This window comes from Macaca thibetana, chromosome 12, assembly GCF_024542745.1.
Source record: "Macaca thibetana thibetana isolate TM-01 chromosome 12, ASM2454274v1, whole genome shotgun sequence".
Taxonomy (NCBI): Eukaryota; Metazoa; Chordata; class Mammalia; order Primates; family Cercopithecidae; genus Macaca; species Macaca thibetana.
Window position 1 is genome coordinate 106,927,366 of NC_065589.1, and position 13,742 is coordinate 106,941,107.

General features: G+C 43.9%; 1 protein-coding gene and 1 long non-coding RNA gene across 2 annotated transcripts in view; one reads left to right on the plus strand and one right to left on the minus strand.

Moving 5' to 3' along the window:
- LOC126932268 (uncharacterized) overlaps positions 1-3,668 on the minus strand; it is a 40,032-nt gene extending 36,364 nt beyond the window's left edge. The window contains exon 1 of the long non-coding RNA XR_007718156.1: positions 3,595-3,668. This is a non-coding gene — a long non-coding RNA (uncharacterized LOC126932268). The remainder of the gene's footprint in view (positions 1-3,594) is intronic.
- DARS1 (aspartyl-tRNA synthetase 1) overlaps positions 1-13,742 on the plus strand; it is a 1,211,452-nt gene that overhangs the window by 672,454 nt on the left and 525,256 nt on the right. The window lies entirely within an intron of this gene.

Below are 13,742 nucleotides of genomic sequence, written 5' to 3' on the forward strand. Positions count from 1 at the left end.
AGAAGGTCAGCTTCAAACCAACCAATTTCTGTTGCATGTTAGCACTCCTTTGAAAGGATTTGATAGAAAGAGACGGCTGAAACCTCGTGGCTGGAATAAGGCTTAGACAACGTGTTTGCATTTCAACCACTCAGGCTGCCCTCACTCCCTGCTACGATGATTTAACTCTGCCATGCTGTTTCATCTCATTTGGGAACCACATATGAAGTTGTTGTGAAAATTACTTAATAGAAAAAAATGTTCATAGGTTCCCAGGTAAAGAGGTACAATGTAGAAGTTCCAGAGGTAAAGAGGTATGATGTAGAAGTTCTGTGTATATGTGATTTATAAAGTGGCATTGCATACCCAGACTCAATACATCAGCAATGGATTGGCTGCTGACCATCATGGTAACAAAAACATATACTTTTATCACTGAACTAAATACTTCTTGAGTCCCTACAGTGTGCTAAACAGAATGATGACAAAGACAGACTCAATCCCCCAGGACCTAACACAGTGTCTGAATATATAGAGGCTCCCAATCAACGATTGCCGAATGACTGTACGAGCCTCTTGTGCCTGAATGACTGTCCTCAACAATGTGGGCAGGGCTGTCCCTGAAGGGATTGGAACCCTCAGGCACCCTAAGGAAAAGAGGCAGGTTATCAGGGGTGAGCCAGTCCCTTTCACCAACACCACTACCCCCCAAATAAGGGGGAAACTTTATCCCTTCAGAATCAAATTAAAATCAAAGGTAAAGGAGAGGAATAAATGTCTCCAAAGCTAAACTGAGCATCACAGGCAGAATATTAGATGATCCTAAGGAATACTGTTAATTTTGTGGAGCGGGGAGTGATAAGGTTGTTTTACACTTTTTAAAAAGCTTTTATATATTGAAGCATGTAAGAATGAGGTAGCATGAAGCCTGGTATTGTTTCTGAAGAATCTGGGAAGGAAGGTGGGCAGTGGGAAAATTAGGGACCTAGGACACAAAAGCTGCGGCATCAGCGAGACTGGCCACATGTTGGTTATGGGGGAGGCTGGGTGACAGGAACAGGCAGGAACGCCAGTGCTTCCTACACTTGTCTGTGCATCAAAACCAGCCAGGGAGTGTCAAAGACACTGATACCTGCGTTCCACCCACAGAGATAGTGATTTACATGGTCTGGGAAAGTGACTCTGCTTTGGAATTTTTTAAAGATCCCCAAGTGATTCTAATATGCAGGAAACACTATTCTCTATACTTCTGAGATTTAATAAATTGCAAAACAAAAATATCTTTTAATGTATCGGGGAAGAAAGGGTAGTTAAGTGTAAGAGGAGGGGCAGCCCCTGCCTCCCACACTGTCTGAGAATGAAGGGCTTGTTGGTCTCCCCCAAGTCCTTTGGTCCCAGCCTCATCTGCCAGCAGCTGTCTCCCCATCTCTTGGTTTCTGACTTGGCATGCAGTTCACATTCAATGGCACAACCACATCAACCCACTGTCCCCTACAAATGGCACCACCCTCAAGCCCAGAGAAGGACCCCTTGATTGTAGCTATTCCCCCTGACTCTTCCAGTGACCCTGGACTCCACAATGAAGCCATCTTTCCTCCCTCCCTCTTCTACTTTACCGCCCTCACCCCATTCTCACTCCTCGCTTTCTTTTGTGACAGTGAATTATCCACTTTTACCTCCCACTAGGAAGGTGAGGCTAGGGCTTCCTAAGAGCCTCATGATTGAGTTTAATCATCCTTGGACGGAAGGATGTTTTTTTACGGACTCATTTCCAGCAGGACCTGCAAACCCCTCTCACCTGGTTTTCCAAAGACTCCCACAGGCAGACCCATCTTATGGGATAATGCTCTATTTTAACCAGAATGTCTCAGTAATAGGTTCCATGTTCTCAGCTGTGCTCAGGGTGGGGCTGTGATTTTCCTTCATGAAAATGCTAGTATTACAGAACCACAGGGTCTCCGTCCTCTCAACAATAGTCCTCTATTATTTGTGGGGAAATGGTGCTTTGGAGAGGGATTTGCATGTGGTTCTCTCAAGTGAGCCAAGCATGGCTGACAGAAAAGGCCCTGCAGACTGTAAGTTCAGCAAGCCTCCCTGACATTCACCAAACACCTAGCTGTGGCCAGAAGTTCACTGCAAAGGTGAAAATACCCCCGAAGTGAAAGAGAAGACCCAGTAAATGGAATCCTGACTACACCTGTGGCTCCTTTATTCTTCTAAGCAACCTGTGAGGCCATCTGGGCCCTCAAGAAGCGAAGGGAAACAACAGGTATCAAGGACCCACTGTGTGCAGCTGCTCTAGACAGCCTATAGCAGAGGTTGCACAGAAGAAAGGACTACAAGTCAATAAGGGAAGCAGGTAGAGTTGGTTGTGCAATAGGGTGTGGTGGGGACTGCAGCCTACACGCTGTAGAAAGAAGGCAACCACTACATCGTTTCAGACCATTGTTTGATGTGGAAATTTTGATTCGGTGTAGCCAAGTCTATTTTTTTCCAGAGGAGCTGAATACCTGGAATTCCAAGGGAAAGCTCTGCATTTTTTAAAATCATGGTAAATAATTCTATTTATGATGCAAACAGTGTACACTCCAAATCCCCTGGTCTCCGATCTGCTACCTCCGCTTGATCTGTGTTTCTCTCCACTCCTTCCCTGAACATCCACACCCTCTAACCCTCCCTGCCTTTGTCCTGCTGCCTCCCCCGCCAGTCCCCACCCCGGGGCACCCCATGCAGACCGTTGTCTCTCTTGCTGAACTAAAAACACCCCTCAGCATATCTGCCCGGGAGGCATCACCATGCCTGATTGCCTTAGCATCCTTCTTGTGCCTGGCACATAGGCGGTGAAGCTGCGTGTGCTCAATGAGGGAACAGACGAACTGCATTTCCTTTACTCCTCACCCCACCCCCGCATTCTCATCCCCATCGCAGAGGAGTGAACTCAGGCTCAGCCAGGGTGAGGGACCAGTCTCAAATCCCACAGCTGGTGGGAGGCTGAGCTGGAGGTGCAGCCCGCGCCCATCTAACCCCAAACCTCTGCTCTTTGGGCTGCCTCCTCGTGTATCATTTTTCTCCTCCCAGTCTTCAGGAGCCCTGAACCACGTGCAAGCATTTTGTACCCATGGGAAACCACTGTCCTAGCTTGAGGTAGGAAAAAACAGCATATTAAAAGCATATAAAACTTCCCCCTCCACTTTTCATCCCAACGTGTCACCAGGACACTCGCTGACTTATTTACTGTTATGGACTGCGCCCCCTTGCTGGGTCAAGCCCTGAAGTGGGTCAGCAAGTCTATATATTTTAAATGCCCATAAAATATCCAACAGCAAGTGCATGTTAACTGGAGTCCTCTGCCCTCCACTTAGGAGTTTTCAAACCACACAAAACATCTATTCTACCTTTTACCTTTTACTATTTAAAACTATCACCAAAACATTGCCCTCCAACAACAACAAAAAACCAGAACAGCTTGTTCACATTATCCCTGAACACTCGTGCACACGCTGGAGGTCCTGCGTCCCTCTGAGACGCTCTTATGGCCGCCAGGGCGTACGTGGGAATCGGCTCAAACCCTTCTCTGAGAACAGACGCACCCCTGCTCCCAGGAAATTGACCTACCAGCTTCAGCTCTAGCCCAGGTACCAGCCCCCAAATCATACAAAAGCAAAAGCAAGCGCAGGGTCCCGTCTGCGATCTGCCCGGGCACTTCCGGCCGCGGGCTACGCACGCCCTCGGCTACGCACGCCCTCAGCTGCGCAAATCCAAGTGCCTGGCCTGCCACCTTGTGGACCAGGAGTAAAACCGCCGGTGGGCTGGCTCCAGTGCTCTCTGCCCACCTAATCTCTGCGCCCCAGAAAGACGGCAAGAGGCGTGAATGCAGGTGAGAAGTGGATTCATCCGGCAAAATTAGCCCGTGAGGATTTGGGGAACTTTTTTTTCTCCGTATAATTAAGGCTTTTTATGTCAGGGGTGATGCAAGTTTTAAATGCCCCAAATCCAAACCACAGACTCACCTTTAACTTTGGGGTCAACTCTAGTATTAACTAAGAGTTTCTTTCTTTCCTTTTTCTTTGAGGCGGAGTTTCGCTCTTTTCGCCGAGGCTGGAGTGCAATGGCGGGATCTCGGCTCATTTCAACTTCCACTTCCCGGGTTCAAGCAATTTTCCTGCCTCAGCCTCCCTTCTAGCTGGGATTACAGGCACGTGCCACCACGCCCGGCTAATTTTTGTATTTTTAGTAGAGACGGGGTTTCATCATGTTGGCCAGGCTGAACTCCTGACCTCAAGTGATCTCCTGACCTCAAGTGATCCGCCCACCTCGGCCTCCTAAAATGCTGGGATTGCAGGCATGAGTCACCGCGCGCCCGGCCAAGAGCTTCTTAAACGTTAAGCAGTGTCAGAATCTCCCTGGGAGGTTTTGCAAATGTCAATGTCCCACTCACTCCAATCTATTTACTCAGAATCTAGGTGCCGCAATCTTTATTTTTTTAACTTAATCTACCTTTATTGTAATTTACCATCTTAACTATTTTCAAGCATACAGTTCAGTAGCGTTAAGTATATTCACATCATCATGAAATAGATCTCCAATACTTTTTCTTCCTGCAAAACTGAAACTATCTTTTAACTCCTCCCCTTCCACCTTCTCCAGGCCCCTGGTTATCACCATTCCACTTTCGGTTTCTATGAATTTGACTGTTCTAGGTACCTCATATATCATACAATATTGTCTTTGTGTGACTGGCTTATTTCACTTCGTATAATGTCCTCAAAGCTCATCCGTGTTGTAGCATGAGACAGGATTTCCTTCATTTTTATGGTTGAACAATAGTTACCTGGTTACATACCACATTTTGTTTATTCATCTGTCGATGGACCCTTGGGTTATTTCTGCCTCTCAGCTTTTTTTTTCCCTATGAACATGGATGTGTAAATATCTCTTTGAGGTCCTGCTTCAATTCTTTTGTATGTATACCTAGAAGTGGGATTGCTGGATCATCTGGCAATTCTATTTGGTACCTTTAGTTTTAACAGGTCCCAGGGTGATTCTGATCCACAGAACCACTGGTGTGGCCCACTCCTTCACCACTCAGGCGGGAAATCCAGGGTCCAGGATGACATATGAAGATGCATTTGTAAGGGTTTGCTCCATCATTGCCTGCCTAATGAATAAACTTTGGGTTCTATGTAGATCCAATTACTCAACCTGCTAATAGCCTAGAGGAGACAGACAATAAATCAGCGAACAAAATAATTTCAAACAGTGATTAGTACTATAACAGAAGCAAACCAGAACACAGTAACCATATAACAAGGCTAACATGATTCCCATTTACAGCTGAGCAAAATGAGGCACAGAGCAGTTAAGGACTGGCTAATATGGCACAGTCAGCCCATGGTAGAGCCAAGAATGGAAACCAGGAAGTAGAGCCCGCTTAGGGGAGGCAACATCTCAACTGAGACCAGAATGGCAAGGAGGAGTCAGCCAGACAGGGTTCTGGGGCAGAGCGTTCCCTGGCAGCAAATACAAAGAGGCGGGGACAAGCTTGCAGAAACGGAACGAAGGCCAAAGTGGCTGCAGCAGCAAGGAAGTCAGAGGGAAAGAGGAGAGCACATGGGAAGGCAACAGGTCATGAATGATCTCATTGGGGCCGGGCGTGGTGGCTCATGCCTGTAATCCCAGCACTTTGGAAGACCGAGGCGGGCAGATCACAAGGTCTGGAGATCGAGACCATCCTAGCTAAAACAGTGAAACTCCGTCTCTACTAAAAATTCAAATAATTAGCAGGGCGTGGTGGAATGTGCCTATAATCTCAGCTACTCGGGAGGCTGAAGCAGGAGAATCGCTTGAACCTCTGAGGCAGAGGTTGCAGTGAACCGAGATCATGTCACTGCACTCCAGCCTGGGTGACAGAGCGAGACTCCGTCTCAAAAAAAATTTTTAAATCTCATTGGCCGGAATGAGGAGACTGGGTTTTATTCTGCTGACTCTGGGAAGCCTGGTGAAGAGTTTTCAGCAGGATAGAAACTTCGGCCTTTGCTTTCCTGTCGATACCCATCCCGGTGCTGCATTTGAGACAGCTGCAACAAGAAACTGAGGTCTGGTGGGGCCCCTAAGGGTCTAAGTTTCCAAGTTTTTACATTCCTTGACATATTTCACTAATATTTCATGACAACCTAGACTTTCTGAGGCTGAGAATCACATTCATTTCTCTACTCATGAGCCTCTTCACACTGAGGCCAGCTCTCCTTGGCAGCCAGCACTTAACTGACGACCTACAGCCACCTTAGCCACAGACTCTGTAATTCGCTTTTACCTCCCCAGCCCACCCTCATACCCTGTGGCCCTGGGGACAGCACTTGATCTTTCCGGAGTTCTAGTTTCCCAACACAGAGGAACAAGACTGTTTGCCCCCACTTAGGGAGATCCATGAAGACCTGTAGTTGTTGCAGGCAGGTTCATGAGTGTGAATTAGAAACTGCAGCCAGTTAGAGGAAGAAAAAGAGGCAACCAAGGAAATAGATGTGTTAGTATTTTTACCATGAAATATTGCTTACATCTACATCAACCGGAGAAGATTAAAAGAATTATTTTGCATGAAGCATTTGTCCTCCTCAAAGGCACTGCTATTATCAGGTCTGTAAGACACTGCTCATCCCTGAAGCCTTCATGGTGTAAAAAATCTTTGCCTTTTATCTTGACCAATTCACCTCATCACAGAAAGCGCCAAACCTGCTACACTGAATCTTGTTTAATGGTGGGACGTGCTCAGTGGTGTCACTTCCCAACCATGCTCTGATTTCCTTGTAGGGAGTCACCTTGGCCCTCACTGTGCACAGTCTTTGTGGGACAATAAAACCACGTGCCTGCCCTCCCAGAGTGGAAGCTGGAGGGGCCCCATGAGGCTCCTTCAACTCTGTCCTTCCTCTCACCAGCTTGATACAGGGCCGTCCTGTGACCTTGGCTCAGCCAGTAGAATACTTGCTTCCCTGAGATGTTGAATCTTGACAGTGACACAAGGACAGACAAGAAATTAGGATCCATTGATTCCTATGGAGCCCTGGAGAGAACAATGAGCAGAACCCACTAAAAGATGTTCTGGAACAATCTGGTGCCCACCTGCTCCAAGTTCTTCAGCCACCACTTCCATTTTTTGACCCTGTAAACCTTCTTAGAAGTCTATTAGTCCGTTTTTTGCTAAAGGCTGCCAAAGTTTCTATTACTTGCAACTAAGAAACTTGACTGGATACAATGAACATTCAGGGATCACAGTTAGATATCAGTAAGCATCCACTGTCTGTTAAAAATTAACATTCATCTGCTCCTGAAAGATACAGTGGCAAAAAAAAAAAAAAAAAAAAAAAAAAAAAAAAAAAAAAAAAAAAAAAAAGGCATCATTTTTCACTCACACAGAAGAAACCCAAAAGCGGGTTCTCCAGGCCTGGTGTGGTGCCCTATGGTGTTAGCGATGACCCAGGCTTCTTCTCACTTTCCTGCTCCACCGTCTTCCACTCAGATTCCATCCATGAGGTCTCCTCACCATCCCAGGACTGTGGCTGGGACTCATTATCCTAGCCATGTTCCAGGCAGGGAGGAGGGAGAGGGGAAAAGGAATGGGTCTCCTGCCAGCCAGGTGAGTCCCCTTGAAGGAACTTTGCTGGAAATGACTTCCACTCACACCTCATTGACCACCCCAACCTCAAGGAAAGCTAACAAATATGTTTGCTTTTTTAAGCAGGGTATCTTGAAAAATGCAAAGAGAGATTTTAAATGTTCTCACCACAAAAAGATAAGTACATGAGACAATACATAGGTTAATTAGCTTGATTTAGCCATTCCATGATGGACACATATTTCAAAACCCATTTTACATGATAAATATATACAAATTTTATTTTTCAATTAAAAACAAATTAAAATCTTTAAAGATTAGAAATTTTAAAACTAAAAATTAAATAAAAGTTCAACAAATTGCCATACTCAAATATACAGGGACCGTATCCTAAAAAAAAAGAGAGAGAGAGAGAACATGGATACTGGGTAGGCAACTGGCAATCTCTTTCACACACTGCTTTCTGGACAACTGCTAAAGAAAGATATTCTGAGGACCATCACCCATCTTCCATCTTATTTTCCCCTCAACTTTTCTTGGTTGATCCTGTCTGAAAACATTCCCTAGTCAAAACTCTGGTTTTGAGGAAAATGACAGGAAATTTTCCATTTCCGTGGACCTGACTTGGAATCATGGTTCCACTAGGTCTTTACTGAATGACTTTGAGGAAGACACTTAATTCTTCCAAACCTTAGCTGCCCAAAATGTAAAGTCCGTCCCAATCAAGAAGGACTGACCCAGGCAACAACTTGCAGTGTCTTCGAGGTTAGAGATGATGTGAAATTAGCATTTCTAATAGCCAGAATGTTCAACTACCTTTCAATGAGCAGCGAAGTAAAAGAGATATACAGGTCATGAAGTGGACAGAGCTTTCACATTTCTTCTCAGCCTTTGCCCCCAGGAAGGGTTTGAACTGTGCCTTGAGTTCGGATAGAAATGTGTCTCCCTGGATTTCCTTGGAAGTTCAAGAAAAAAAGCTACCATGATCCAAAGGGTAAACTCACCTAAGGGAGCTGGCAGGGAGGGAGTTAATTGCATCTTTATGGCCAAAATATTTCTAAGTCCCTCTTGGAAAACAATTCTCCATGTGTCTGACTGCCTTTGCTGGAGACTGTCTTTCCCAGGATGTTTGTATAGAGCACAGCCTTGGATGACAGAAATTGTGCCTCCCTCCAGAGCAAAGGGCAAGGTTGTTTATCGCCCATGTCATAAAGATGACATCTGCCTCTGGAGTTAAGCCCAGCCATGCTCACTGCCTGTTAGGAAAGATTTGGATTCCCTGAGCTCAGGGTACCTCTGTAACACAATTCACCGCATGCACAGGCATTACCTGGCCTTCTCCACATTGCCCTGGTACAAATGTTGATATTCCGGTTACTGCTAATGTGGAATGTAGTAAAGTTTTTTGTCTCTGACCCAGGAGTCCACCAGCATCCATGAAACTGTGGCAGGTTAACTGGTCAGCTGGCAAGTGGGGTAAAATCCCAGACCATTCACAGTCTTAATGTCCCTTTCTTCCTTGTCACCAACCCTGTCCCTGACCTACCTCCCAGATGTAAACACCGGGTCCTTAACATCCAATCAATCCTCAGAAATATATTTTTAACACTTGTGGTTAAATTATAGAAATCTCAAAGTAATTATCTGTATATTTTAAAGAACTCTCCAGATGCAGAAATAATTCTTCCAGGCACTTTGTCCCTTGCTGCGTCCAAACCTTTGGCATGACATGGTTAAAGAATACTCGCCATTTCCATCAACCGTTCTCATGGGGCTCACCCATGTAAGGCACAAATAGGAGACTGTATGTCAACCCAAGACTCCAGAAAATATCTAAGAGCAATGGAAGATGTGTATTTATCACCAGCTTTCATCTTCCCACATTATCTGTCCAAACTGTTGATAGTTGATTTTTTTTTCCCCAAGAACTGGAAAGTTAAAGGAATGGGACTGTAAATAATAGGCTAAGCTGATGGTGGGTGAAACGGTCCAGGCTGTTTGACTTTTCAATATTAAAAACCTTCAGTCACCCCAAATACACACAAAGAATGATCAGATAGAAAATAATCTTCTCTTGTTCATGCCCAGCAATCTGTTGTCATCTGCCAGGGCTACAGCAGAAATCAAACACTGAACAGTAATAAAAAATGATAGCAATCGCTTCTGCTGATTCCATTCATTTCCAACCTATCTGTGCCCCAGGTACATCGGAAATTCAGCCCTCGAAGAGCATAAGCATGTGCATTTCAGCTGCCAAACCCTAGCCTGGCTCTCCCTTATTAGAGGAGTCCAAAGCCAACTTTTACAGATTCTAAGAGAAATAATAAAAGACTCTTTAATTCCGTAAGCACATTCCCACTGGCAAACAGCTTCCCGCTTTCCCTAAGAGAAGGGCTTTGCCCTACCATCACCAAATGTCAGAGAGAATAGAATCTTGGAAATCTTGCTCAAGCCCACATTTTCATGTGAAGAAGGTAAGGCTCAGAGTGGGCTACTGGCTCATCTGGAGCACACAGCAGCATCTGTCACCCCAGCCATCACTCTTTCTACAGCTGCCCTACTGCCCTAACTTCCCATGGCCTCAGGGCCTTAGCACTTACTGTTCCCTCTAGAATGCTCTTCCCATATCTGCATGACAGTTCCTTCACCTCTTCCAAATCTTGATTTAAATTTTATGGTGAGCCTTTCCCTGCACTTCCTATTTTTGAGACAGAGTCTCGCTCTGTCACCCAGGCTGGAGTACAGTGGCGCAATCTCAGCTCACTGCAACCTCTGCTTCCTGGGTTTAAGGGATTCTCATGCTTCTGCCTCACAAGTTGCTGGGACTACAGGCACACACCACCACGCTCAGCCAATTTTTGTATTTTTAGTAGAGATGGGGTTTCACAATGTTGGCCAGGCTGGTCTCAAACTCCTGACGTCAAGTGATCCACCCACCTCAGCCTCCCAAAGTGCTGGGATTACAGACATGAGCCACCGTGCCCAGTCTGCCCTTCCTATTTTAAAATTGCCCCCTATGCACACTTGCTATCTTCTTCTCTGCTTTATTTTCTCAATGGATCAACTTCTAACATATTCTATAATTTGCTTATTTATTGTCTGTCTTTCCACATTAGAATTAAGCTCTATGTAGACAGGGATTTTTGCATGGATGGCTAGCCATCTTAGGTGTTCAATTAATGTTTACTGGGGAAATTAATAAACTACCTCTATAAGCCTCCATCTAGAGGTCACAAAACCAAATTCCTACAGGGAATGCGCAGGAAAACTCAAGGGTGACGTGAGTTCTATGGCAAACTAGAGAGCTCATGCCACCATCTCAAGAGCACAGCCACTACTTAGCCCAGCCAATCATTGCCATGTGACATGTTGCTTTAATTTCTATTAAAAATAAACCTGAAATTGGCATTTTGGGAAGAGCAGTGAAATCCACTCATTTTTATATATGAGAAAAAAGTGTTTGAATTGGATAATGAGCACTTCATGCCATTCAAACCGAGCAAAGTATTTAAACAAGATAGCTTTATGAGCTCTCTGTGACCCCAACTACCCAAAAATGCCTAGAATGGAGAGGCGGGGGAGGAGGAGACACATCAAAAGAGTTTCCCCTCTTCCCCTGCGTGACTCTGAAAAGCTGAGATTTAGGAACAGATTGCTCGGGTTTTACCTAGCCTAGAAAGCTAAGCAATTAATTGATGAGCTGATTCAGGAAGGTTCAGAACAGATTATTGCACACCAGCAGTTTCCCAAATATCATAGAAAGTCTCATTCTCAGAGGGAAGAAACGCAAGCGGTTCCTCAGTATGTATTTGGTGAGATCCACTCTACCCTCACACGACACTGGCCAAGTTTCAATCAAATGGTTTGGGGTTTGTTTTTGACTTTCTAATTGCTGAACAATCTCCCTTCTTTTACTTATTTCAACTAATTTCCATATTCATCAACTCAGAACTGAAATACAATAGACTTTTCTGATATCAAATATGAATATATATGATTAGAATCTTTTTTAATTGATAAATATAAATTGTGTATATTTATCATGTATGGCATGATGGTTTGAATTGATCAAATGTTAATGGTTTGCTAGACCATTTCCCAAGAAAATAGAAGAGTTGGATGCTTTGCCTGAATAGACAAAGTACATTTTTTGGTCACCAGGAAAGAATCAGCCAGATCAGCCTGGAGCTCCCCCACCATCCTCAGGCTGTGTGGAAACTTCTCAAGTGGAGGACGGAGTCCGAGGGCTTCCAGGGCCGGCCAGAGCTAAGTCAGCAGGCCACAGCCCAGGGCACCCAGGACCAGCAGGGACATTCACTGGTGCCCATTCCCCAACTTCATCCTCAATCCAGACTCCAGCACAGTAGTTCGCTAGTCCCGCAGGCTTCATCTGGGACAAGTGCATCCCAGGAGAACTAGACACCTCACCAAGGATCTGCAGCCATGGATGATGACAGGGAAATCAAATTCCAGATTTCCCACAAACATCCCCACTGTCCCTAACACAGACCCTCCCCTCCTGTGGCCTCTTGCTGCTCTGCAGGTACCTCCTGTTCCCTACTTCCACCGACCGCTGGTCTCGCTTTACAGTAAATGCCTACCCTCCCACCCGCCTGTCTCTTCCCATGGGGCTTTGTCCAGGGGTCATGGGTCCAGGTCTTTCCAGACCAGGGAAAAGTGGGAATGTCAGTGTCCAGGCCAGGCACTCAGTGAGGCTGCCTGTCTTTCTTGGTGTTAAACATACTCTGTTAAAGACAAACTGGGGGGTTAAAGACAAGGCATTTCAGTCATGTTTGAAAGTTCTGAATTCAGATACTCAAGAACTTTTACTTTGTGTCCTCTCCTAGTCTAGCCCCAACTTGCGTCAAATAAATTAGGGCTGCAGAGACCTAAGCAAAGCCAAAAAAGTGGCCCAGGCCTTACTTCACCAGAGCTACAAGCACCAAGTGAGGCTCCACGTCCCACTTAGCTCTTTGTTTGTGAGAGTCAGAACCAGAAGCAAGAGGGTCACCACAGAGATACATACTTGATCTGGACCGGAAGTCAGAAGCTTTCCGGCACTAAACAGCTAACTTTGGCTGATGGGTTTGACATGGTAAATATTTTCCATAAATTAAAAGCTTCAATTCCATAGTTTATAAATACACTGAAAGTTTTTGCATTTGAGAAAAATATTGTATTGGCAAAGATATTTTGCAATGATTGATATTTTTATTTTCTCAATCACTTACCAATGTATCAGGTTAAAGATGCCTTTAAATGAAAAATTAAGTATTATAATTTAATGTGGATTGACACTTTCCAGCATAAGTTTTAAAAATTAAGAGAGTGAATAAGTATGACAACTAGATAACAAATCTTTTGCAACGTGGGTTATTTTCAATTCATTGCTTTTCATAAAACTGAAGGACCTGAGTTGTCAAATGGTAGATTTTTAAAATTATTAAAATAATTTTTATGATATAGCACTATATGATTGTTGGCATATAACCATGAAGGAATTTAAAATGCATATACACAAATAATAAACTCCTACTATTACTATTTATTTTGTAATGGATACCATGATTTTATTACAAAATTTGTAATGGATACCATGATTTTATTACAAAATAAATAGTATGTATGGATTTTTATTTCTATAAAAACAGGAATACAATTGATGCTGCACCCTATCTCTTTCAAGCAATAAGTAATATTCATCCATAAATACAGTAACTATTTGTTAAATCCCCAATCATGTCATTTAGGAGATATATTTCCAAAACTTTTTTTTACATTTTATGACTAATATCAAAATTGCAATGTTACTGTGATGTTATAATCAACAATATACTCAGAGTGTATTTGTATACTAATAATTATAAAAATAACCCATTCAAAAATAATTTTAATAGAGCTTAGTGATCACAGCATATGAAAAAGAATGCAATTTTTTTTAATCAATGCTTTTTATTTAGAAGAACATGCTAGGATGATCAATAAAAAACTTTCAAGCATAAAGAATTATATAGTAGGATAAGATTTTGTGGAGTCAGCAGGATATGTAAATTCAAGGAAAGAAAGTAAAGATGTAAAATCTTCAAATGCTAAAGAAGAACTTACTTATATATTTGTAAATAGATAGTGATGGGCATCAAAGCCTTATGGTATT